Source organism: Miniopterus natalensis, chromosome 1, assembly GCF_054644295.1.
Source record: "Miniopterus natalensis isolate mMinNat1 chromosome 1, mMinNat1.hap1, whole genome shotgun sequence".
NCBI classification, from domain to species: Eukaryota; Metazoa; Chordata; class Mammalia; order Chiroptera; family Miniopteridae; genus Miniopterus; species Miniopterus natalensis.
The window spans coordinates 34546199-34572842 of record NC_142081.1 but is presented as its reverse complement, the minus strand read 5'-3'; the positions used below and the strand labels follow the sequence as shown (position 1 = coordinate 34572842).

The following is a 26644-nucleotide window of genomic DNA, read 5'->3' as shown; positions in this document are numbered from 1 at the left end:
GAAAGCCTTGCAGAGGAAATCGGAAGTGCACTAGCAGGGACATTTAGAGAGGAGGGGAGGGGAGGGCACAGGGTAGGAATATGCATTGTGACAAAGCAGTAGAGGTCATAGTGTGCAGGCAGGTTAGAGTGCGAGGAGGAAGGAGAGGTTCAGGAAGGAAAGGGCAGTGGGTAAAGGGAATAAAAGTAGACCAAGGGAAGGGATCTTAGAGCCCTGAAGAGGCCAAGCATAACAACATATGGGAGTGACGTGAGCGACATTGTAAGGGGTACTGGTCTGCGGACAGACCAGGTAGAGAGCAAGCGGTGAGTGCAGGTCAGTGAGTTTAAAGTCTCAGTTGTGAGGTAATAAAAGTAGCATTAGCTATGGAGCAGAGGAATGGGTACTAGAAATGTTCCTAGGTGGAATTATTAGGATTAGGACTCAGTATTAATTTGGACATACATTATTGATTCATATATTTGTTCGTTCACTTAGAGAATGAATGTTCATTGAGGACCAGTGTATGCCTGTCCTACTCAAGACACTCAGTCATTGGACAAGACAAAGCTGCCCCCCCTCGTGGAGCTTGCAGTCCAGTGTATATAAATTGTAGTACATAAGTGAGTTATATAGTGTGCTGGACATTAAGTGACACGGAAATGAGAAAAAGACTAGGATCAGCAGGATCAGACCTACCCGGTGAGGTGGTTATAGTATTAAATAGGATGATCAGAGTAGACCTCATTGAGAAGGTGATGAGCGAGCAAAGGCTTGAAGGAGGCGAGGTGGCTAGCCAAGTGCGGTCTGGGGGAGGCAGAGAAAAAGCTGGAGCAAAGATCCCAAGAGAGAGGAGCGCCAGCCTGTTTCGGGAAAAGCAAGAAAGCCCGTGACTGAAAGGGAGTGAGTGAGATAGGCAGTGGTGGGAGTTACAGAGGCAGTGGGGAGGGGCAGACCCTACAGGGCATGTAGGTCATCACAAGGACTTTGACTTTCTCTCAATAAACCAGGAAGCCATTGGAGGATTTGGGGCAGATGAGTGATGTAATCTGACTCACATTTTAAAGAGGTCGCTTTGGCTGCTGTCTTAAGAATAGATTATACCAGGGCAAGGACAAAAACACAAAGAACAGTTAAGAGGCTATTGCAGTAATCTACACAAGACACTGATGACTCAGACCTAGATAGCCACTGTAGAAAGGGGCAGGGGGAGACCAGGTCAGAGTCTAGATATATTTTGAAAGTATAGCCAACAAGATTTCCTGACAGAATAAATGAGGGGTGTGAGGGAGAGAATTCAAAAAGGACTTCAGGGTTTTTTGCTTATACAACTAGAAGGATGGCATTGCCATTAGTTGAGATAAAGATGCCCCTATTTATTGAATAGGTTTCAAGGTTGGGAGTTCAAAGTCATACGTGATGTGTTTGCATGTCTGTTAGACAATCAGAGGTGCCTAGTAGGCAGTTGTATTTATGAGTATGTAGTTTGGGAGAGAGGACTGATCTGAGATAGACATTTGGGAGTTACCAGCACATGGGAGGTATTTAAAGCTATAAAACTAATTGAGATTACCAACATAGAGATGTACATAGAGAAGACAAAGGACCAACCCTGGATACATCAACAGGAAGGCTGGAAACAGACAAGGGAGCAGCAAAAGACACTAAGGAGAAACCATTGAAGCTGGCAAAACACCAAGAGTCTAGTCTGTCTTTCAAGGCAAATGAAGAAAATGTTTCAAGGAAGAAAGAGTGATCAACTGAATAAAATCCTACTGATAGGTCAAATGAGATGAGCACTAAGAATTAATGCAGGAGGGATATTAGATATAAACTGGGAGTACTTCGCACATGATAGGCATTTAAGGGATGAAGAAAGTTGTGATTCTAAAGAGATAAGAGGCAAGATAGGGAGAGAAACTAGCTACAAGCTTGGTTGTGGATATATATTGACATTGAGAAGGTGCTGGAATGTTGAGGTCAAGAAAAATGTTTAGAAGGCATTAAAAATAGATGATGGAGCCACACAGAGTTTTTGAAGGAAGGAATTGGGATAAGATTAAGAGTAAGGGGCAAAAACTAGTCCTAATATAACAAAGATCAACCTATTTTCATCCATCTACCAGGGGTGGGCAACGTCTGGCCCGCGGGCCATATACGTCCCACAAAATCATTTGGTCTGGCCCAGCCAAGGCCTCACCAAAGAGAAGCAGTTCCAGCCATCACATTAGGGGTGAGTTAATTAAATGTTTGACCAAATATAGGAAGCTGATTTTTAAGTTGATAATTTTGTATGGCCCACGAATGATGTTATAAATACCCAAATATCCCTTGGCAGAAAAAATGTTCCCCACCCCTGAGATAGACGTTAAATCAGGTGAAATCTTTAAGCCTTTACTTCCATGAGATAAGAGAAGTAGGGGCTGGGGCCTGCCGAGAAGTCTGTTAAGCAACATATTGAATAGCACCAGAAGAGAGGAAAAAATGTATTTTCCATGCCTCGCTAGTCAGGAGGCATGACTAAGTGCAAGAATGTACAAATTGTTCATCATAAGCCTGCGGACCAGAAAGGACCAAGGTACTGGCTGTCACAAGCCATGCACAGGTCTTGGTGAACTTGGTTTCGGCCATCGCAAGCAATTCCAGACATATGGTGCATAGAACCTGGCTTAGCATCTCTAGGTTTGCTTCTGGGCTGGTCTGCTACTGAAAAAGTAAACCATTCAGAAAAAGAACAATCTCTCCTGGCTTTCTTAAGGGCCCTCAGCATCCCCTGTGTGGAGGCCCATGCCACTGGCCTCACCCAGACTGCCTTTCTAACTATTTTCCACTCTTCACTAGCACACTGGGACCTGGAGAGAAACTCGTTTCTATTCCAATCAATGCAATCCTTGATTTTTTGTTAGCATTCTTTACATTTGGATTTGAAAATATGCTGACCTTTGCTAGCCTGGTATGAAGCAAGACTCAGAAACTGTGGGTATCAAAAATTATTCCACAATGCTTCATTTGAATGCTCCCTTCTACAGTCTTATGGTACAACTTGGAACCTTAGTATTTCTTTTATTAATTTCAATTGATTTTTCTGATGATAAAAACAATGGATTAAAAAAAAATTGGTACCATAGATCATAAAAAGTAAATTAACAGCAATAGTATACAATGACATAGTGTTTACTACATGCTGGGTGCTGTCCAAAACCCTTTACGTAAACATTAACTCACTTAATCCTCATAACCCCATGATACGGCTATTATGGTTACCCCCATCTGACAGATGAGCAAATAGGCACAGAGCAGCTAAGTAACTTGTCAGATTAACAAAGTAGATGAACTGGGGTTTGAACTCAGGCAGTCAGGCTCGAGCCTGGCTCTGAATTCAAGGTTATGTGCCTCTCCCTCCTGATCCCATCCTCAGAGATGGACTCAATTAGTAGCTACTAGACCCTTGTTTTTCTCTGGCCCTGAGTTTGCTCCCACATAGACCAGCCACCCTGTAGTATCCATGTTTTCTACAGCACACAGATCTAAGACCTGCCCAGCCACTGTTGCTCTGTGACTCCCTGAAGAAGAGCCGTTCCTGTGCTCGCTTTGCATTGACCCATGTACCTCAATGTCAGGCCTTCGCATTCTGTGTCTGTTTTTGGTTGACTCATTTGCCTCCCCTTCCTGATTACAAATTCCTTGGGGACAGGGGTTGTGTCTTTATCTTTCCTGCCCAAAGCCTAGAACACAGACATTTTGGAGATGGCAAATTCCTGGCATGCATTCAGCTGCCACTCTTCCGTGGCAGAGCGTCTCTGTTAGATAATATCTATCGCTTGCTAAGCCCAGATGTGGCCTCCAAATCCCCCTCAATATGTCCCTCGAGGCAGCCACTGTAATTCAGTAAGAGATGGCATGTGAGCTAAGCCTGTCTGCCCACCCTGCCATAAATGTTTGCTGAATGGCAGGGACTTAATACATTTTCTGGGCTCACTAGGCAGATGCGTATGAAATTAGTGAATTTCCAAAATAAATGAGAAAAATGTCTTTGGGAATTCATGAAATATTTGGTGATAATACTGGTCATTTAGCCTTCTGTCATAATCCTCATAGTGACATTTATTGTTACTCTTGCTTTTTTATATGACTTATTTTACCAATTTGGTCCCAATACTAAGCAGATACATACTATGGTCTTGATTTTGGAGGTGGATATATGAATTTATACATGTGATAATTTGTACAAAAACTGCTGAGAGCTGAGTAAGGTTTATTATCTTGTTTAATCATATTGTGTTAAGGTCAATTTCCTGGTTTTGATAATACACTATAGTCATGTAAAATGTCACCTTGGAGGAACCTGGGGGATGGGTACATGAGACCTCTGCAATTCCTTATAAACTTATAAATATTTCAAACTTAAAAGTTAAAAAAACAAAACTACTGGGGCATCCAGAGCCTGGATATTTGTTGAGCTTTGGTCTTTGTTTCTTGGCCTTTCTGGGGGGCGGAGGGGTTGTCCATTTATGGAAAGGATGGTGCTCAGCCTCAGGGAGTCCTCACCTGAAGCAACACTACTGTAGCAGGCAAGGTGAGGAGTGGGGGCCACGTGGATCTCAGGGAAGGTGGCTCCTTTGGGAACCACTGATCTGCAACGGAAAAACCCCTCCATGTCCATGGATCGTCCCCTAGGTAGCCAGGGCCAGCTCTTTCCGGGATACCTGTTTGGCTCAAGAAACCCTTCCCTTTTTCTCTGCTCTTCCCATTTTCTTTCAAGGCCACCAGCCACTTCAGACTCATTCTACTTAGACTGCAAAGAACCATCAGCACACAGATATTTAAGGGAAGGAGGGAGGCCACACAGCTTTAGGGAGGCTTGGGAAGAAAAGACGTCTTTGCCAGTGGCCTCCTGGAAACAGAAAAAGATTCTGTTTTGCAGGCTGCAGGTCATCTCCGTCCGAAGCCTTTGGAGCCACTGGTGTCGTTTGGAATACCTTTTAAATTTTCATGGAATTATTTTGTCTTTTACCAACAGACTTTCTTAGTGGAAAATTTCTTCCTCCCCCAAATCTAGCCAACCTGGCATGTAACTGAAAAATTCCATTATTTCCTTAACCCCTCATTTGCTCTTCAAAGAGGTAACTCTAGTTGCTTTGCTTCCTTTGAAAAGCATTTATAACAGCTGGCATGGTATATTTTTAGCTTCAGCTTCCTTCCCCTTTGGGGGAATCTTTTTTAAAGCATGCCACTGGCCTTCCTGACACCACATTGTGAAGATGGCTCAGGGTGTCTTGGAGGACCCAGTATTGCCACTGCCTGACCCTTCTCCCGGTTCCAGAGTCCAAGGATCTTACAGGACTGTGCTTTCTTCACCATGCCTGGTGTTTGTTTTCTGGGGCTTGGGGAAGACAGTCAGAAAAGCACTGTGGTAAACAAGAAGTCTGCTAGTTTATTGTGAGTTGGAGATCTCACTGCTTGGGGAAAGTCAACGGCCTGCTTGGGCTACATGTGTTTGGGGTCATAAGGCTGTGCCATCCGTCGCCGATCCAGGAGGATTTTTTTAGACTAATGACAGCGAGGGCTATTAAATACTAGATGAGCTACAGAGGAAGGCAGCAGTGTTTCCAATTCTCCACTGTACTTCAAAAATTGGATAGATTCTGGCTGGAATAAATGGCTTAAATTGGACCAGACTGGAAGAGGGGAGGAACAAGGCGGAGATGGACAGGATGGCTTCTTGAAGACTTTGAGCCCTGTAGTCTTAGGATTTCTATTATTTCACAAGATTTAGTGTCACAGTCTAACAGTGCCTGCTCCACAAACCACTGGGCAAGGAATAATCTAATCTTGCATTTACTTACTTTTCACTTGTCTCACTTTTAAGATTTTCAGGGATAAACTCAGGTTACACTGAGGAAAGTTGTATTATGAATGTAGCATATATGTGTGTGTGTATGTATATATTTAATAGCAAAGAAATTAAACCCTAAATTTCATGGTTTCAGGTGAGGGTAAGTCTTAGTGGCAGCAATTACTGTCAACTTGGGATATACTTTCTAACTCTTAAACACTGTAAATATCATTCCTGCCACTCCCTACCCACACCCCAGTCCTCAACATTCTATGCGGTAAAATACAGTATTAGGAAATCTCAGGGATAAGTCAAGTAAGAGAAGGGTATGGAGATAGGGAAGCGAGGCAGGCAGGGGGTTCTGAAATCTGGAATATGCTAGGAAGGATTTTTGTGGATTGGAGAGAGGCTAAAATTCCCAACATACTCTGGGGTAATCATTCTTCACCAAAAATCTGGATGGTCCCCGTAGACAAATTTCGTGACTAGAATTAAAGAGTCGAGCCATGAGAGCACAGGGTTCGCTTTAGAGATTTATTTCACAGCCAACCTTGCGGAGATGCATCCATTCGGAAAAGTCCAGCAAAACCTGTATGGAGCTAGAAGGTTTATATCAGATTATTTTATACTTTAGTTTTTTCCTTTGCAAAGTAAAACACCACAATGCAAAGGGAATTCTGAGGCTATAAGTGGCATTTTAAATATTTGAGTTTGAGGTATAAATGATGAGGCAGCCTTGGTCAAGATCAAGAACATGACTTTGAAGTCAGGCGACTTAGTTTTAAATTCCAGCTCCACCAATAACTAGATTGTGACAATGGACAGATTACTTCACCTCTAAACCTCCTTTCCTCATCTATAAAATTAGAATTAATTTCAGTAGAAGGCCCCGTAATTGACTTGATCAGGATGCATAGTTGATGTGTTTATTGCTATAGCCATTTCAAGCAGGGATTTTAAAAAGGCATAAGACCGTATATGATTTTAACTTAAAGCATAAATACATACATTTATGTCCCATCTTTTATGTAGACTTATGACCATCTCTTTGGGCTCCTGACTGTGGCTATTCTTTGTCTTTACCGCATAAATCACATCCTTGATGCATTATTGTCTGTGATTTCTTTAAAAAAGAACAGGAATTTGAAGACGTTTGCAAAAACAATCAGTACAGAATCTTTCTAAATTATTTTTTTTCTTTTTATAATTTAGCTTATAGTTCTCTCATACCAAATTCAACAGATTTTTAAGCAAAATGATGCATATTTCTAAGGCATGTAATAAAGTTTCTGTGCAGTTAACTTTTTAATAATTTATATATCATCATTGCTGTTACACTTTTTAAATATTACATATTCACCATAGTAAGCACACTGGCATAAACAGGTTTGGAAACAAATTCAACTAAGTCTTGGTACACCTACAAGTCAGCTGGTAGGAGCAGAAACACACAAGTAAATTACAGTCCTTAAGGAGTTGATGAGCCATGGGCATCAATAAGTAGTCTAAAGGGACTGGAGAGTACTGTTTGGTCCAGCAAGTTGTTTAAATGAAGAGCAAAGAGAGCTGGTTCTAAGGGCTATTGTGAGGATTAAATGAGAAATCCATGTAATGCACTTGCCGTGGGGAGATGCTCAACAAATGATAGCCCTCATTATTATTTCTCACTGGTTTGTTAATGCGGATACAGGAAGGGGTGCTTCCTCCCTGGTCCAGGCTCTGCATTAAACTAGGGTGTAATGGGCTCCCTGGGGCAGCCTTATGACAAAGCTCCTCCAATATGCTAAACTGAAATCAAGATACTTTACTCAGCTCTACGAAGAGCTGAAGAACCAGCCTTCCACAGATACCAGTATCCCCTTAAGGACTGTTCCAGTGATACATCTTACTAGATACCTTACAGTGACCAGAAAGAAAATTAAAGAAATAGTCAAGAATAGGGTAAAAAATTGTTGATGTTGCTTCTTTGGGATCCATTGCTAACAGGAATAATTTTTTAAATTAGTAGTAAGTGTGAGGATATTGTTTTAATTGATAAAAAAAGATCCTTAACTAACAGAATAGGGATTTATGACAGATAAGGTGATGAGTGTTCTGTGCTGTTATTCTGGGCTGAGTGGATGGAGGAGAATGAGATACCGAGCAATGTGCTAGGCTAGTCGAAAATTGGCACCTGCCAGAGCCTGGAGGAGATCCTCCTCCTCGTCTCAGCATTAATCACACACTCCATAAGAATATTATGTGATTTTGGTCCCCCTCGTTTTTAGAAGAATGTGAACACCAGTAACTGGTACCTGGAATGTGGACCTGGGAAGTCTGGCAGACAGGGTTTGGGGGGACTTACTTTCCACTCTACCTTTTGAAGTGAGTGCCATGTTAATACCATATATTATCTATTAAAATAAATGGGAGAAAAAAGATATTCTAAAAGGAAAAACGGTAATATAGCCTGGAGTAGTATTAATAGGAAGGGTGCTTGCATGAGTTCCTTGATCTGTGCCATATAGAGAGAAAAGAAAACTGGCAAAGATTACAGGTTAAGATCTTGGTGACAATGAAACTCCAGGGCATGTGGAATCCAAATGTGGATTTTCTATCCTTTCTGAGCTTAAAGATAGAAGGAAAAAAAGAGGCATCACCAGGTTTAGTTGCCTGGTGCCTAGATCTCAGGCCCCTTGAAAGCCACTCTGGGGATGGGTTCTTTGGGAAGAAAAGAGGACTGCTTGGAGGTTCTTGATTTTAAGGGATCTGATCAACATTCAGCACGTTACTGGTGTTCTTCGCATACCACTGCATCAAACATTTCCACAGCGGGAGCAGGGACATGCAGCTTTGGAGCTCTGTCTCAGAAGCTACTACTCATTTTAAATTAAAAACACACAACTTTTGCTATATATCCAAGTTAAAATCAAGTTAGATGGGTATCTCTTAGTCCCAGTTTCCCCGAGAGGCAGTCTCGCATCAATGTATAGCTAATGCACCCTGCTTTCTCAGTGGACAAGGGGTGGCAGTGGCAGGCGTTAAGAAACTGAGTGCACTCTCCTAATCTGTCACTAGTCTCAAGTTGTGAAGCATCTGAAAGAGGACATGCCACGCACGAGACTCCTTTACATAGTGCCATATTCTTAAAACGTTGCCAGAAATTTTCTTTTTTTTGAATCAGATAATTTTTCCATTAACAAAAAATATGATTTGGGGTATAAATTGTCTTGGTTTTTAAATAATCTTTAATGACAGGAACTCTTAAAAAATCAAGTTAAGGGCCTCAGATCCTGAGATTCTCTATCAAAGTTAATCAATAAAGTATTTTAAAATAACAAATATTGAAAGGATTTCATCAATATTTGATTTTAGGCATGATAGTTCTCTGATTAGTAAATTGGAATTCTTTAGGTGACTTTCTTTAGGTGGCTTTGGATGGGCAGGGCAGGTGGGCAGCCCTCATTCCCACCTCAGGCTGAGTTTGTAAATGTGGAGTGAATCTTCCTGAATACTTTCTGGGGCTGGAGAGAGCATTGCTGAGGAGAGATGTTGATGTGACGGCTTGGCTAGAATAATGCCCGGGTCTCCATCCACTGGGTGTGTTGGGAGAATGCTGAAGACTGCAACATGCTTGGGAAGTTGGAAGAATTTTGGAGTAGTCATTAGGCCTCAAGGAGCTAGGTTGTGAGAAAGGGAATTATTCACACGTGTTCATCGTTATCCAAGGAATTATTCAGTGTCTGTGATATTGTTATTAACTCTACTAGGTTTAATAATTTTAATATCCCAACTCAATGTTTATTCTAAGAGTCAAAGCTTACAAGTACAATAATGGCATCTTTGGGTAACAATGACTACATTTGTATGTTTGTTTACTTCTGGCAATGTGGCTTCAAATTCACCTGGAATCTCAAAGCATCATGTGCTTCACTTCAAAGTCTGCGAGGTTTTTATTTTTATTTATTATTATTATTTTTTAATCCTCACCTCAGGATATTTTTTTCCATTGCTTTTCAAGGTGGGGGGGGGGAGAAACATTGATTATTGGTTGCCTTCCGCACACACCCCAACCAGAGCTGAGGATCGAGCCTGCAACCGAGGTATGTGCCCTTGACCGGAATGGAACTCGAGACCCTTCAGTCCACAGACCAGCGTTCTAACCACTGAACCAAACTGGCCAGGGCGCAAGTCTGAGAGTTTTTGATTCCCAAGAGTGTCTGCTTTGATTATGAGGCCGACAGTGTGGTTGAGACCAGCCAGTCCCTAAATCTGGATCTGAGCCGCAGATCCTAAATTCAAGGCAAGCCTTATTGCATAGCTCCCTGCTCTTCAGGAATTAGTATTGTCAGTACTCAGAGAAGGTAGATGTCTTGCAAGCAAATGATGCGTTGCTTGAGGCTTTCTTTTCAAGCCTATGAGATTTGTGAAAAAGAATTTAAAACTTCGTATGGTCCCAGTTCTTTCCCTTATTTTCTGTTGGCGATCTTCTCTCTCTGGCTAGACAGCTGCATAATTTGTATTTGCTTCTAGAGTTATTCTCTTGCTCTTCTCCCCCAGCCACTCCATCTGTATGCAGTTCAGAGAGCAGGCTAATTATGGGGTGCTGGAGAAGCAGTTGCTCGGAGAAAAGCTCTTTAAGCGCTCAACTAGGATAGCTCAACGCCAGGGTCACACTCGTGACCATCTCATTCACGTCTACACGTCTGCATGTGAGCTGCCTTCCATCCTTTTGCAGTTGCAGGAGCAACGTTTTAGAAAGGTCAACACAAGAAATAAGTGCTTTTTCTTAAAGGACAGAGCAAGTAAAGGATTTCATGTTTACTTCTTGGGTCTTCACATGGAAAAATAGTCACAAAGTGGCCAAGAAAAAAGATATGTTCCTATCCTTAACCAAGGCTTTTCATGTTTGGCTGCCCTGTAATGGCTTAGGAGCAAGAAACTTTATACACTGAGGGGTGAAACTCTCAAACTGGTGTGATTCAAGCAGAAAAGGCTGCTGAAATTCCTTCACCCCGGAGATACTTTGCTGGCACTTCATCCTATTGGGTAAATGATTTACTTCCAGAGATATTGACCCTGGGAGACCACTGTGCCACCTCAGTGGTGTGGACTGAGAGAAAGGAAGCATTTGCTAAAGAATCCAGACTTTGGGAAAGAAGGGGACAGAGGAACATCTTTTCCCTCTGCCTCCCTCTTTTTAATCAATCAGCTTGGACTCGGCCCCTTGGAATCATCCAGACTGGCAAAGATCTGAATGGACCTTTGGCTGAGCTGTTGGAACGCTGGAGGAAACCAGCTTGATACCTACATTTATCTTCAACCCAAAGACACTATAGATTCCCAATGCCAAGTCTATCCAATTGGAACTTTAGCGAAGCTTCTACCTCAAACAAGTCCAGGATGGTCATGAGGATTCCACTGGGAATCCTGCCCTTAAGCCCATCACAGAGTGGAATTGGAGTCTTTAGTGCTGGAGATGTTTGCTTTTCCTCAAGTCCTGTAGTTCAAAGATATATCTGACTTTCCAAAATTGCCCCAACTTGGGTCCACCTCCCAAATCTAGCAATGGGCGCAGCCTAGTTTTTCCTATTGAAGGGAGAGTTGTGTAATTGACCCCACACTTCTCAACATTCCTTCCTTTGTTATGCTCTGGCTAATTCAAGAACATGTGCTGGTAGCACAGATCTGGCAGGGTCATTAATACAGAATCAGGCCAGAAAGGTCTCAGGTAAGATCAGGTTGCAGTTCAGAGCACATGTTTGGAGTCATACCAAACTAGGTTTCAGTCCCATTGATTACTGGCTGTGTGACCTTGGAGAAGTGCCTTAACCTCTCTTGGCCCTGATTTCCTCATATTAAAAAAAGAGTAATAGCCCAGTGGCTCATGGTTGAGCATCGACCTAGGATCAAGGAGATTGCAGTTCGATTCCCTGTCATAGCACATGCCTGGGTTGCGGGCTCGATCCCCAGTTGGGGGCATGCAGGATGCAGCCAATCAATGACTCTCTCATAATTGATGTTTCTCTCTCTCCCTCTCCCTTCCTCTTTCAGAAATCAATAAAGATATATTAAAAAAAACAACAAAAAAAAAAACAAAAACAGTTAATAATCACTACCACCCATGATTGACTGTGAAAGTGCTCTCTGGGTCTAAGTACGATCTTTTGTTGAAGACATCCTGGATCCTTCTTTCTAATCCTTAGTATAGCTGTTATCCTTAGTCTAGCCTCCTAATCTAAACACTTGTGCCCCTTTAGTTCTAGGTAATTTGCTCAAATTTAAAAAATAATTTCCACTAGTTTATTTTTTGTCTTTTCTCTCCCAGGAACTCCTTTTAATTATATAACTCTTCTCTGTTGATCCTCTAATTTCCTTAACTTTTTCCCTCCTACTTTCAGTCTTTTTGTTCTACTTTCTGGGTGATTTCTACAACTTTATCTTCCAAATTTACTATATAATTTTTAATCTCTGCTATGACATTTTCAAATTGCAAGAGTTCTTTCTTATTCTTTGAATGATACTTTTTGTATTGCATTCAGTTCTTGTTTCACAGGTGAAATTTTTTTCTAATATCTCTGAAGACATTATAATTTTTTTTTTGACTCTTTTTCTGCTCCCTTTTTTTTGGAGTTTTTTTTCTCTGTTTTGTACCCTGTCTCTCAAACAAGAGTTCTTTCATTTAAGAGGAAGGCGTTAGAACCTTGTGTGTGCAAATTTCATCACAGAGAGATTAGGTAAGGACCTGGCCTGGCTGTTTGTTGGGACTCTCACATATCACCAGCTATAATTCTTTTTTTGTAGAGTATTCATTTCCCCTGGAAGAATCCTTCTCTCCTGCTAGAAGATACAGGCCTGATATCCAGGGTTCTAAGGGCCATTGGGAGAAAGATGCTAAGATGAGACTCGCCTGGTTTTGTGGGGTGAGAGAGAATCTAAGGGTCTCCCTATACCTTAAACATACTTTCTACCAAACCTCCTATTTTCAGACCCTCTCTGCACCTCTGCCTTCACAGGTGCCTGGTTCCTGCATCCTAAACTTCTTGGGAGTTCTGCAGTGTGAACTGTCATGATTTCCCTGTTACCTTTCTTTGGTCTACTTAGTTATCCCATGTCCTGTTTTCCAGTTTCCAAAATTTTGTTGACTTTAGTGGTCCGCTGATACTCACTGGCATCTCTCTCCTATATCCCATTCCTTGTGAGTTTATGCATTTACTGTCATTTTAGTCACTTTTCTGAAGGAACAGAGTAACATCTGCATAAATTGAAAGTCTATTTTAATCTACTTGTTTATTATCTAACTCCCCACTTGAATATAAATTCCAAGAGGTCAAGGATGTGGTTTTCTTCCCTGCGCTCTTCCCATTATCCAAAATACTGCCTAGTATATTGTTAGATGTTGAATAAGCCCTTGTTGAATGAATAAATGAATGGATGACATGTAATGTAGATCTCTTGTACAATGTCTATAGCCTGATAAATAACAATCTTAATTATTTTAATCTTTGAGGATTAGGTAGTGAAACCAAACTCTATGCTACTGATAGCCATTGATTTTAAATGGGGATAAATCTGTCTCTTAAACTACTATCTTTAATGGGGAGGATCTGAAATATCTTAACCTCCTCTACAACTCCTTCTTCCAGATGGAACTTTTCTTGATAGTTACACTGTTTACACTGTTGCATAAATCTATAGGCCTCAACATTTAGGTCGTGCAATGTATTACTCTGGGGTTAAATGGGGCATTATCTGTTTCATATCACAGATCTATTATTCTACCCCTCTCTATCAATGACATTGATATGAAGACCAGTGACCATTGATATAATATGAATCATGAAGATCGGAAACATTGAGGTTCTAGTCTCAGCTTCAATATCAATTTTGTTGAGTAACCTTGGGTAGTTGCTGTGTATCTCTCTAGGTCTCTGATTCCTTAACTGATAAAATGGATTAGATGATTTCTAAATCATATTTTTAAACTCCCTTCCAGCTTTAAAGTTCTGGAATTCTGAGATAATTAGCCAGTAAATAAATGAGGGAAACAAATTGCAGTGTTACACCTTCCAGACTTCCGAAAATAATATTTGTAGAGGGAGAGCCCAAGAAGGTAGCACCATCATTAAAATTCCATCAGGGCCAACCCCACTGGGCACCTAAACAACAGCAACATCTATGTACTTTTCAATAAAACATTGGCATTGCTCTCTGCCAATTCTCTTGAGGGCTTGACTCAGGAATGAAAAGCTCAGCACCCACCCCATTGAGCGCCCGGTGAGTCAGTGTTTATTTCAGGAGGAACCATTCTTGAAGTACAGCTTTTCACTTAGGAAAACATCATGGTTATCTTACATCTTTGAAGGGGGGAAAAAGAAAGCTAGGTTGTTTCTCTTAAGTCTGTTGCTCCTCCAGCTTCTAATTTAAAATGAAAAGATTCTGGTTTGGCTTTTTATGCAGATGCTTGCCTGATTCTGCCCTCAGAACACCCACACAAGACCAAAACCGTAAGCTTTGTGAGCCATCTGGGGAAAACCCAAATGGAAAAACGATGCTTTCCATGTGGTTGAGCAGGTGATTTCAAATTCAGTGATCGAGAATCTTCGTGCTGCTCAGAGCCATGGATTTTAAATCGTTGCATGGAATAGCCAACTTGCAGGGAAACAACATGCATATTTACCATAGAAGCTAGAGAGCAGAGCTTTTTTGACTTTCATGTATTTCCCCTGATACTGTCATCCTGAAATGAGGGCCAGGATTAGAGAGGCACCTTGGTCCTGGTGTATTACCACCTCCTCAAAAGCTCTTATTAGTCCTTGAGATACTGTGACAAATTAATTGAAATTGAAATCACCTAAAATTTTTACTTCCTTCAGCAATTCTTCACCTTCGTGCAGAGTGTTACTTAGAATATTAACACTGCCTTACGGCTCCAGCTGCTGTGTGCTTCTAAATGATGCAAGGGGATGGCTTAATAACTGATGGAAGATACTGTTTGCATCTGTGCAGTCCTGTCTTTTATTATATTCTTTTTGGCATCTGTAGCCCTAGTGACTAGCACATTGCCCTGTGCATGGAGATGCTCACTGTTGAATGAGTGACTGAATGAGGAGGTTCTCTTAAACTCTTTCTCTAGGAAGGTAACAACTCATATTTTTTTTCATTTCAAAAGTATCTTTCATCCATCATCTTAGTGGACCTTCATCATCCTTCCTAGCATATGCCCAGTGGAGGGCAGATGCTTAGCAAAATTGGATGGATGGATGAATGGATGGATGGATGGATGGATGGATGGATGGATGGATGGATGGATGGATGGATGGATGATACAGGCAGCATCTGATCCCACAGCAACCCTGGGAGGGAGGTAGAAGAGGTACAACCATTGTAACTGTTTTCCAGACAAGTATACTGAGACCCTGAGGAGCCAATGGACTTGCTCAGGGTTTTGGATAGTGAGAGTTCAGTGTCAGGGCTGAAAGTCTGAGCCCAGAGTTCTTTCTGCCATGAGAAGCCATGTGGTTTTGGGCTTAAGACCGCAGGCTTGCAGGTTAAAGAACCTTAGACTTTGGACCTGGCTCTCTCTTGGCCCTACCTTGCTACCTGATCTTTGACAAGTCCCTTACTCTCTACACCTCAGCCTCCTGTCTGTGAAATGTGTGTGTTGGGGGCTGGGGAGAATGACGATAAGCCCTGCCTCAGATGGCATTAGATGAGGATTTTATGGAGCAATATGTGCACGTATTTGGCCGAGTATATCTACTACTTACTCAGTGTTGGCAAATGGTAGCTGAGGATATTGTGCTCAGTCTCACATGGCCTCATCTTCAGAGGACAAAGGACCAGGAAAGGTAGTCCTTAAGGATGGGTCTTTGGGGGTGCATCTGGGGAAATGACAGTAGAGTATCCCCAGCCCCAGGCAGATCAAGAAGGAAACAGAATAAAGAGTCAGAGCATCCAATCATTCAGTCACACTTCCATGAGAGCCTAAAATGTGCAGGAGAAATGAAAGCATTGGGCTGAGCCAGGAAGGGGGAGGAATGATCTAATTTAGTGCCTTCCCTTTTCCAGAATCTAGCCTGCGGTGAGCAGCTGGCAGCTCCTTCACCCTGACACCCTGGCTGGCTGTTCTATTGGTGTTATAAGGCAGACTTTTAAAAAAATATGGAGAAATAAATAATGTGGGGAAAGTATCTTGTCCAAATGAGAACGACACTGCATAAAGATGCTAATAAATAGCATCACAGAAGGTTGGCTTAGGGAGAGGCTGAGAGATCATCCACTGGGCTGTAATTTTGGCTTTTTTAACATTGTGCCCTCAGCTTTGAGAATGTGGCATATGATGGACACTCAGCAACTGTCTGATGAATGAATGAATTCACCCATTCTAAGTCCTAGCTTTACATGTGAAGAACCCAGTGTCACCCACCCATGTGATAGGTTCTTAGCTTAAATTTCTAATTATCATGGAAGTACTTAGACTCTTCAGTAAGGACTTTGGGGTGTCAGTGTTGCTTACCAATATCGGACAAAGAGAAGGTCTCATGAGAAGTTCTGAACACTGAAATTTAATGGAAAAGAAGGTGATTCGCATACCCTGACCCTTTAGAAAATAGAAATGAAATGTGAGCACTTAAAATAGAGGGAAGGAAAGACCAAGTTGTTGAGTCTGAATCAGAGGAAGATTATTCTGATTGGGGCTGAGGAAAGTGTGTCAGTGTGGATAAGGATTTGGAAAGAGCATGGAAGGCACTCTCTTTGGCATGAAATGATGGAAAATTCATCTCTTGTAAATCTGTGAAACACTACCAAGTAAGCAGAGATATTTTTCATACCACACGTAATATGCTGAAAATGCTCCATGAATGTCCTTGGATTGGCTAGTACTTTGAGTTGATTTTCCCATTAACAGTGCTGGTTTATATTGGGTTATTCTTACTCTCACAACTAGTGACTTATATTTCTATAGTGCTTTACAGCTTGCAAAACATTGTCACGTACATTAAATAATTTGATATTTTCCCAATATCTACTAATGGGGGAAACTGAGGCACGCAAAGGTTATATGACTTCCGATCCAAATCCCAAATTCTTCTCACACTTCAGTTGTCTGTTTTTGTTGCGGTTAACCTTGAATGTGCACACAAGTTTCCTGGGATCTTACAATGCAGCTCCCGACTCAGTAGATCTGGGGTAAGGCCTGAGAGTCCAGCCTTTCTAACAAGCTCCCGGATGATGCCATTGCTGCTGGTCCATGGATCTAGAGCACAAGTTTTGCTGTTTGTGAATCGGTTATGCTCTCACAAACCGAGTTTCCAGACTAAGAGAAAATGTGCTTGGAGCTTTCTGAAGCTGACTCACAGTGAGAAAGGGCCTGGGCTGACCCCTGACTCACTCTCCCTGCTTAGCAAGAGTCAATGGCCACAGCAAGGGGTTAGACGTTAGTGCCCCAAAGTCCAAACATTTGTCTAAGGAGTCTTTAGAAATTTCTACCCAGGTATTGTTTGGGTTGGAATTCTGGTACTAAAATATCATTTATTTTACCTGGAGGGCAGGGCAAGTGTGATAAAATCTTGGGCTGAAGAGTCTGAGCAGAATTCTGCATGTGAACCCAAAGCAAGTAAGATATTAGTGGGAGAAGCAATGATTTGTATGTTGTCTTTTAAAAGCCACTTGAAAAGTACACAAGATGCCTCGAATCTTTAGGGGCATGTTCTTAAGGCCAGGGAGAAGCAGCAGCCAACCTGGGTAGGTTCGAGATATTCGGGATGTGGGACAGGGTTTAGAGGACCACTGAGGCAAGAAGTAGTGTAAGACAGTGGTTCTCAGCCCTGGCTAGGCACTAAAACCACCCAGGTGCATCTAAATTTTAAGATGCTCAACCCACCATAGGGATTTCCAATTACTTGGTCTAGGATGGGGCCTGGGCATCAGGATTTTTTAAAGGCTCCAAGGAGGTTGAACGTGCAGCCAAGGTTGAGAACCACTAGCCTAAGACAAAAATATGGCAAATGTGAGAAAACATCACAGGATGGGACGTGGAATAAAGAGTTTGTATCAATAAATACATATATACATATGGTCGACTCCCATTTTTTGCAATAGGTATGTTCTATAAAGTCACTGGGAACACTGAATTTACAAATATTGAATCATTGCTCCTCCAGGAAGTATAGGGTAGGTTCCTGCAAGATGCACAGCATTTTCATCAACCGATCAATATATAACTTTGCTTTACGTGTGTTTCTGTTTAAAGACATTTTATTTAATATATATTGTTGGATTCATTAACATTGAACTCAGGGCCAACAGCACTATAACTCATGTATGGACGGAGCTAATCTAATGCATCCATTTTCTCTGTAAAGCACATCGCAGCCTCATTGCACTTAGGAACACTGGCCAGCACCTCAGCACTAGGCTATTTTATTTTATTTCTTATTTTTTTAATCCCCACCCAACTATGTGTTTATTGGTTTCAGAGGAAGGAAGAGAGAGAAACATTGACGTGAGAGACATACATTGATTGGTTGCCTCTCGTACATGCCCCAACTGAGGACCAAACCCACAACCTAGGCATGTGCCCTGACCGGGAATCAAACCCGTGACCTTTCAGTGTACGGGACGACTCCCCAGCCAACTGAGCCACCTGGCCACTCAGCACTATACCATTTTAAACAGCAAATTCACCAACGAAAAACATCAAAGTTAGACAAACAGGGCACTAAAGAGACCTCGAAAAGGGCACTTGTTTATAGTGCGAGAGCTGAAACAGGAAGGCAGACCAATATCTGCTCAACCTCAGTGAGGAGCCTGTGCGGCAGGGACTCAAATTTCTTGCCACTCCGAGTATGTCCATGAATGACCATGAAAATGCTGCAAGTATTGATTTTGAGGTTACAAATAAATTTTAGCAAAGAGGTGAATTTGCAAAAACAGAATCTGTCAATAATGAGGATCCATGGGTATATAAGACCTGTAATAGAGGAACACACACACTCTACAGTTTGTATGACAGGTGAAGGAGGAACTCAGAAGCAGACCAGATGCAAAGGGTGCCGACTTGTGGATCTGAGCTGGCCTTGGGAGCCCAGCCCAGCCCTCGTGATAGCCAACAGCCTGTTCTCTTTGCTGCTGGAACCCGAAGGCTCCTGATAGCCCTGCCACCTCATATCTAATAAGAAATCCATGCTGTTCAAGCCTGTTCTTAAACTAGACCAGTCGGGGGCTGAATTATGCCAGGAACCTCATGCTTGCAGTGTCTCTGGAAGTCTTTTATTTCAGGACTGATTTATAATACCCAAGTAGATGACTTGAGAGCAATTACATAAACGCTGTTTCTCTGGGGTAGAGAAGAACAGTATGGTTTAAATGAAAAATGCAGTGCCAAGTCAAACATTCAAATCGTTATGTGTAATTACAGACCACAGTAAATCAATTTTACAAACGCAGTACCGATCTAACCGTGTTCTGACACCCACAGGGTCAGGTTGTGACAGTTTAGAATTCGAGAAGAGGCTGAAGTGGAAGCGAAAGCGGGAACTGGGGTGTGTGAAGCCTCAATAGCTTGTCTTGAATCACATAGTGATCCAATCAAATATAATTAAGAAGCCAGGAGACCCTAAAACATCCGGTTGCTCTTAATTAACAACAAAAAAAATCATCTAATTAGCAATGTAAGCTCAAATGGTGGTTTTTTTGAACCATCATTAATGTGTATTGTTACAGTTGACATTTAGATTGAATGCTTTAATGAAAACAAGAACCAATTCGCTAATCAGTAAATTGCCCTGCTAGCCACAGTGCTGAGAATCTGTAGCTCTCATTCTTCTATAAAGGAACTAAGTTAAGAATTAGTCAGGACTACACAGTACTTTTCCAATTAGTTATAACCCTTCTCCTGACATTAGAAAGAAAAGCAAAGAAGAATCTTGCTTGATCAAGGCAAAAGTTCCGAGCTTCACTCTCAGAGAAATCCTGGCACCAGTCATGCATTTGGCTGGTGCTAAGTTGAGACCCCGATGGCTGTAGGATTCATGCATCTTCTAATGATGCCGGTCCTTGCCTACTCAGTGCCATTGCCTTTAAGAGCCACTTTGCCCTCTTATCTGGGAACCTTTAGGCGCCAGCGTCTGTGAAGATTTTGCCTGGAGTTAGTAGACAAGATTTTAAAAATATTCTTTGTTAGCCTCTTTCAAATGATTGACCTGCTAGTGGTGTCAAGATGTAAAATTATGATACCCTGATGATTTGTTCAGTGACTCTGGCCGTGGTCTTGAGACCAGTGCTCTGAGGGTTGCTCAGTCATGAGACTGGCTATTTGCAGTTCCACACTGGATTGCTTTGCTGGTACCCATGCTCAGTTAGCAGCCCAGGCGTTGTTAAACGTGGATGGACATTGCATTTTGTAAACCTGAGAAGCACTCCCTGTATAGGCATGTGAGTTAAGGTACCAAGTTACAATTTGAGAGTTTTTTAAGAAAAGGGTAGGGGGGCCCGGCCGGGCGTGGCTCAGCGGTTGAGCGTCGACCTAGGATCCAGGCAATCGGGGTTCGATTCCCGGTCAGGGCACATGCCTGGGTTGCGGGCTCGATCAGTGACTCTCTCATCATTGATGTTTCTATCTCGTGCTCTCCCTCTCCTTTCCTCTCTCTGAAATCAATAAAGATATATTTTTTAAAAAAAGAAAGAAAAGGGTAGGAGGGAAGTTTTGTCATCAAACATCTATCTTCCTGAGTTTCTCCACCATCTCTCTTCCTTAAACACAGCGACTGGAGCACTTTTTTTTTTTTTTTTTTTTACCGATACATGGAAATATCTGCTTAAATCCACTCCTGGCCACTTGCTTGACTCAATTATTTCCTTTACTTGGTGTCATAAACAAAATGATTCAAATTCTGCAACTTTACCTAAGCTCATTTCTGGACATCTGCTCGCTCACTATGTGAGTAGAAATTCCATGGACAAACCTAAGGGTTAAGTACATCTAGATGTAACTACACACATGAAAAGAAACATAGTTCAGGAAAGTAGACTTTAACCCAGGAACTCTAGAAATGGCTGGGCTGATCCAGCAGTTCCTTGAATTGGCTTAAACATCTGCTTCAGCGGTGTCAAATTACTTCCACAGTTGATGTCATTGGTTTTGATAGAATGGAATGAGAGGATTGGGGCAGTTTCCTTTTAGGACTGCTTGAGTTGAAGTTAAATTTGTGAGTAAAATTCTGCTGTGTTCTATAAAATGTATGTATATTGGCTCCTTGTCTAACTTATTTCATAAATAATGACCACGTAATGTCATTCAGCAATTATCTAAAATAGGTTTTCTACAGGATGACACCCAGTTTTGCCATTGTAGAAGCTGACAAGAGAGGACAAATGAAATGTCCCAAAGATTAATGCAGCTATAAAAGTCTGCCAGAAACATTCTAATTTGCTTCCTAAAAGCCCAGATGTTTAAGTGATAATGTGAAGGCAGAAACATACATCTTTGCTCTGCCCAAAGGCTGAACCATCCTTAGAGTAATAAGAGCTGACGCCAGTGACAAGGACTCAGGTTATTGCAAAGCCTCTCAGGTGCTGTTCCCTGCACCAGAATGCTTTCACTTCAGCACTGTGTGGAGATGAGATTGAATGGGGGGAAAAGAGATTTAGCAGTGTGTATTTGTCAACCTCGTGATGTTCTTTGCGGCTTTCTCCTCTTACAGGGGCTCCATTTGTTTGGCTTTGTTGCACGGGCAGGCATACACTTTCTCTTCCCAGAGAGTGTGTGACTTCCTCTCGGGCTTGTCGGGAACACCCCACATCTTGGCTTTGTAGCATGTTTTCTCTTCCCCCCAGAATGAGGTGGAGTCTGAAACTGTGGGGGGGAATCATCTTCTGGTGTCCAGATGTTGTGAGCACTGGTTTCCCAAACCTTTGGACAAGAAGCAGAGAGAAAGCATGCAGAGTTGAGGCATATAACCTTCCAGATTTGCTTTTAATCTATTCCCTGAAGCAATGAGGACAGAGCATGTTAATTTTAACCTTAGTAATTAATACTCTTCTTCCCTCCCCTTACACAAATCTGTACTTGGCCATACATGCAACTGGTGTTACTTTGTCTTTTTTTTTTTTTTTTTTTTTGCATGAAGTCACTGATCAAATACTCTGGTTTGGTTTGGTTTGGTTTGGTTTTGTAAATGTATTCTTGCACTCCTATTAATCTTCTCTTCCCCAAAGATTCCCACCACAGAGGCTCAGATTACTGATTGTGGTACCACAAAACCAACTAAAGAAGAGGAATTGGGGTCTAATATTGTTTCACCACTGATCCCTGCTAAAATGTCAGCTTTTTTCTTTTTTAAGGCAAATGCCTGGAATATTCATACAAGTGGTGTTAGCAGAACTCTACTCTTTGAACATGGAAAGCCTTTAAAAGTAGCAGTTCCTTCAGTGCTCTGACATCGGTGCTCTCAGAAGAAACTCTTGGGATGGTACCTGAAAGATGCTTGATGAGCAGGCCAAACCCAAGGGCATGAACAGAAACACTCCCCCAATAACTTTGAAACAATAACAACTATTTTGCAGCTGGCAATGGGTTGAGCTTTTTCTCCTTTAAACTTGACAAGTATCAAACCATATCCTGCAGCAAAACTTAAGAATTGTATGTTGTGAGCCCTTAGATTGGTGTATTCAGCAAAGGTTCTTCTGATATTTCTGAAAATCTTTTGGGAGTAAGTCTAGAAAATATTGTTAAAATACACCATTAGCAACATACAAGTAGAATATTCCCTGTGTTTTTTTCTTAGTATGTGGACACACATAGTATATATTACCAGAGTAGAGAAATGGCCAGGACCTTTTAATTCAGGAAAGAAATTCTAAGGTAATATTTTAAAATCATATCCAAATGCTTAGTTTCCTCATTCTACTTTCTAAAATCCCTAAATTAGAATGAGTTCTTTTTTGAAAAGTTCAGTTGTGCTAGCAATTGAATTGAGTTCTATCACATGAGCATCTAGAATTTGAAAAGTTAACAAAGCACAAATTTTTCTGTAAGAAGGACAGCTTCTCAAGTTAGAAATGGGGAGATTAGCTTAGGGAGAAAAAAAGATTAAAACTGCAAATTATGTCTATGAAGCTGAGCTCATAAGGTGTCCTGTTGAGGGTGCAAGAACCCAAGCTTGGGTTGAGAAGACAGGTTATTTGGTTTGATGAAAGAGGACGACATTAGGAGTATGGGGATATTTAATGTTTTTTTTTTGTTTTTTTATAAGTCAGCTTCAGCAGTTTAGATTCTAGACTCTAGAACAAAGTGCAAAGCCTGGAAATAGAAACGTGCAGTGCTAGCAATGAGAAATAATGGTTGACTGAATTTGAGGAGATAGAGTAACTATGAAAGGCATACAAAGTACTTTGGCCCACAAGGTCCCAAGGGCAGCAATATTTCCTATGGAAGCCTCATTCAACAGAGATAGCAGAGAGCAGCAGTTATCTCTATTTGTTGATTGAGTTCATGACTCAATTTTTAATAAATAAAACAATTGCAGTCTTCATAAAACAATACTCGTACTTCGAATCTGCTGATTTAAAAAATGACAAGAGGTGTAAATTCAGCAACATTTAAATTTATATTTTATTAATTCTAATGCTCTTTACATACATGTAAAAACCATTGATAGCACAGTATTTTATCTACTAACGAGGCTGGGCGTGTATAGAGACTTTCAGGCCTTTGATAACCTAAGGGCCCACAGCTCACAACTTGGGAATTACTGAATTATGTTGTCTCCCAGGGCATTTCCAGCTCTAAAATGTTATGAATCTGTACTCATAACAAACATTTTTAAAGCATAAGTTGCATTCAATGTATAAATTCAAAGAGAGCAGAAAACTGTAATGTGTCTTTAAAAGATCTCCATCAAAGTCTGTTAAGATAGAGCTTGGCGTAAGAGTCAAGCTTCAGTTATCTGGACCATTCATTTTTGGGGATCATTCCCTCCTTGACAGTGAGGCATAATACTTAACCTGACAGTGAACTAAGGTGATAGTTGGGCCAGTTTCCCAAGCCTTTTGCTTTTCAGAAACCCTGTTATTTGTCATCTTAGAAGGCAGAAAAAAAGTAGTTATACCTCATTTTCTTAAAAGAGCATGAAATATCCTGGAAAGCTTTTTCTTAAATCTTATTTCACTAATTACAAATTAAGACAAAAGTCTAAGATGATCAAAGGAAATGAGAAGTAAACAGATGTACAGGCTCTCAAGAAAATACTTAAAGGAATGGAACCCAGAGCCAGGCATCGTATTTTTCCATTGAAAGGTGCTTGGAGATGAAAGAGAAATCCTAAAGTTTGATGAGGTCAGAGACGTTGGCTGGCTCTGATGGCATGACAGACTTTATTGCCCTCTATATTTACACACGTTATTTTAACTGCTTTTTTATACTTAAATTAGACTTACTCAGTTTATTATTTATTTTTGGTTCACTTGAATTTATGAGTGTCCTCAAAATAACAGCATTTTACTGACATATATACATGTACATGTGCACATATATGTGTACATACCTGAATGTTCCTGTAGAGGTTTCTAAAAATAGAAACAACATTGGCTCTATACTGTACACAATATTAACTTTTAGCTTCAGTTTTTCCAGAGCAAAAAAGGCATGATTTTGCCTCCCTGGGTAATTTTTAGTATGATTTTCAATAGAATGAATCCACCCTGAAACACGCTGGCCCTTCCCTCTCACTGTTAGAAAGTCACAAATGCAAATATGAATTCAGGACCTCAGTTTTACTGGAACTTGCCAATTACTAGCCTCTACTAAGATTTTTTTTAAAAAGGTGTACTTAATTCCGCATCATTTGAATATGACTTTGGGGCAGCTTAAATGGGAATGAAGCGTTAGCTGTTTGCTGCACAGCAGTCAGCAAGGGAGAGCGTTCAAAAGGCCTGCCTCTAGCTGGAGGCATTCTGGGGCCACTAACACAGCACTGAGAAGCCTCTCAGAAGTCTCTCTTCACTATCTCTCCTCCCTTCTCATAGGAAAAGGAATTTATTTTTGCCTGAACATCAGTTCTTCCTCTATTTATCACCACTTCAGATGAGTTCTTTTGGTTAAGGAAAAAAATGAGGAGCAGTAGGGCACCCATCAATCCTGTGCCGCTGGCCACCTCTTTAATTCCACAACTGTGTGGCCTGTTTTCTTGCAGTCTTTTCTGTGTAGCATTTGTTATTCCCTCTGCCACTTTATGCCAAAGTGCTCCAGCACACAAAGCAACGTGGAAATTGGATTTGAGGTCACTATTACCTTTACCTGAAGATTTACCTTCACCCCAAAGTGGAACTGTTGGCAGGTTGCCTGTCACCTTCTTCAGTCTCCTTCCCTTAGGTAGACAAGCCTGTATTGCCTTGGGGCTTCAGGGCCTCGGTTCCCTTTAAAGAAATCAGGCATTTGCCCAGCATGACTTTGCTTTGTTTGAGGTGTAGTGGCCAGCCCAGCTCTAAATCCATGGCCCTCTCGGAAGATCAGAAATTTAGTGTAAGACAGTTTGCTTGGCTGCTATGGCAGGGTGACCCTAAGGAGACATTTCTGAGCTTGGTGCCAGCTGTGGGAGTCTTTGTGATTTAGACAAGGAGGGGCCCTTGGTAGAAAGTCATTGGGAAAAGTCCTGGCGCCTGAGGTATAATTGATGTTTTATTAGAGGCAGAGGCCAACTTGATACCATATCCCCTGTGACTTCAGTCAAGCTCAGGAATGTATAAGGAAATGGGTGTAGGTTTCAATGAATAAATCCCTATAAGTCCCATTAAGTTAGGTAAACATTTAGTTCCATTCTCAGTAGCCAGTGGATTCCTTGGATATTCACAGCTTCCCCAAGGATGCCCATCATTGGGGAGGTGACATGGACTTTAAGAAAACTTTAGGTGGAAAGAAACAAATTGGCTGCATCCAGTAATGGAATTCAGCTACATATGTGTGGTATTTTTCTTAGCATCTAAGGATCTGAGCAGTGTTACCACCCATGGCTATGGATTCAGTCATCACTTTTAGCCAAGCTAGGTACTAAGGGCTCCACCAGCTCCCAGCTATGTCTCTCTTTGGCAAGGCCCATTTCTATGGTTTGGGGCTCTTTCCAATCCTGGCTATCAAGAGGAGCCCCATGTCCACTTGGAGCACACCTGGCTGGCACCATTCAGAGCATCCCCCAGATATTCTGAAATGACTGCAGAGGTAGCAGAAAGCAAAGCCCTGTAAGCTGAAATGTCCCAGCACTCGGGTAGCCCTAGAAAAGTCTACCCAATTTTATATAAATACTTAGACAGGCATGAAATGGATTTTCTGGATGTCTGGCTTTTCTTCCTATTGGCTTCTCTCTTCATTTTTGCTGCTGCTTCCTTTTTATTTTATTTTTTCTTGCCTTTTTTTTCTCTCTTGCTAATTCTGATCCAATCAGGTAGCAATGCATTTTCCAGGGAGCCTTTTTAAATAGTGTCTTCCTTAGTCTATTTAGTGGAAATGCAAGTTGTTTCCGCCTGTTACGGTCAAAAGAAAATTTTTTTAATGTTCCCTTTGCATATTTTTAAATTAGGTGATAATTCCTTGCCTTTGATAGACTCTACCCAAATTAAAAATTTTTCAGATTACAAATACAAAACTCAGCAGCTCTTCCCCCACCCCCCTTTCTTTTGTTGTTAATGAAGAAGTTTCTAGCCCTTCTGCTTGTGCCCCTTTCATATACAAGGCTGCCCTCTGGCCACACGAAGCCAAGTGGAAACATTGACAAATGAGGTGTGAGCCCATTGCTCTCAGGGCCTAGTTCATGTCAGCTGACCACGAGAGCCAACCCACACCACTACTGCCCC

The 26644-nt window shown here is 41.5% G+C and overlaps 1 protein-coding gene across 3 annotated transcripts in view; it reads left to right on the top strand.

Annotated features, from left to right (window-relative positions):
- SAMD4A (sterile alpha motif domain containing 4A) overlaps window positions 1–26644 on the top strand; it is a 199816-nt gene that overhangs the window by 123657 nt on the left and 49515 nt on the right. The window lies entirely within an intron of this gene.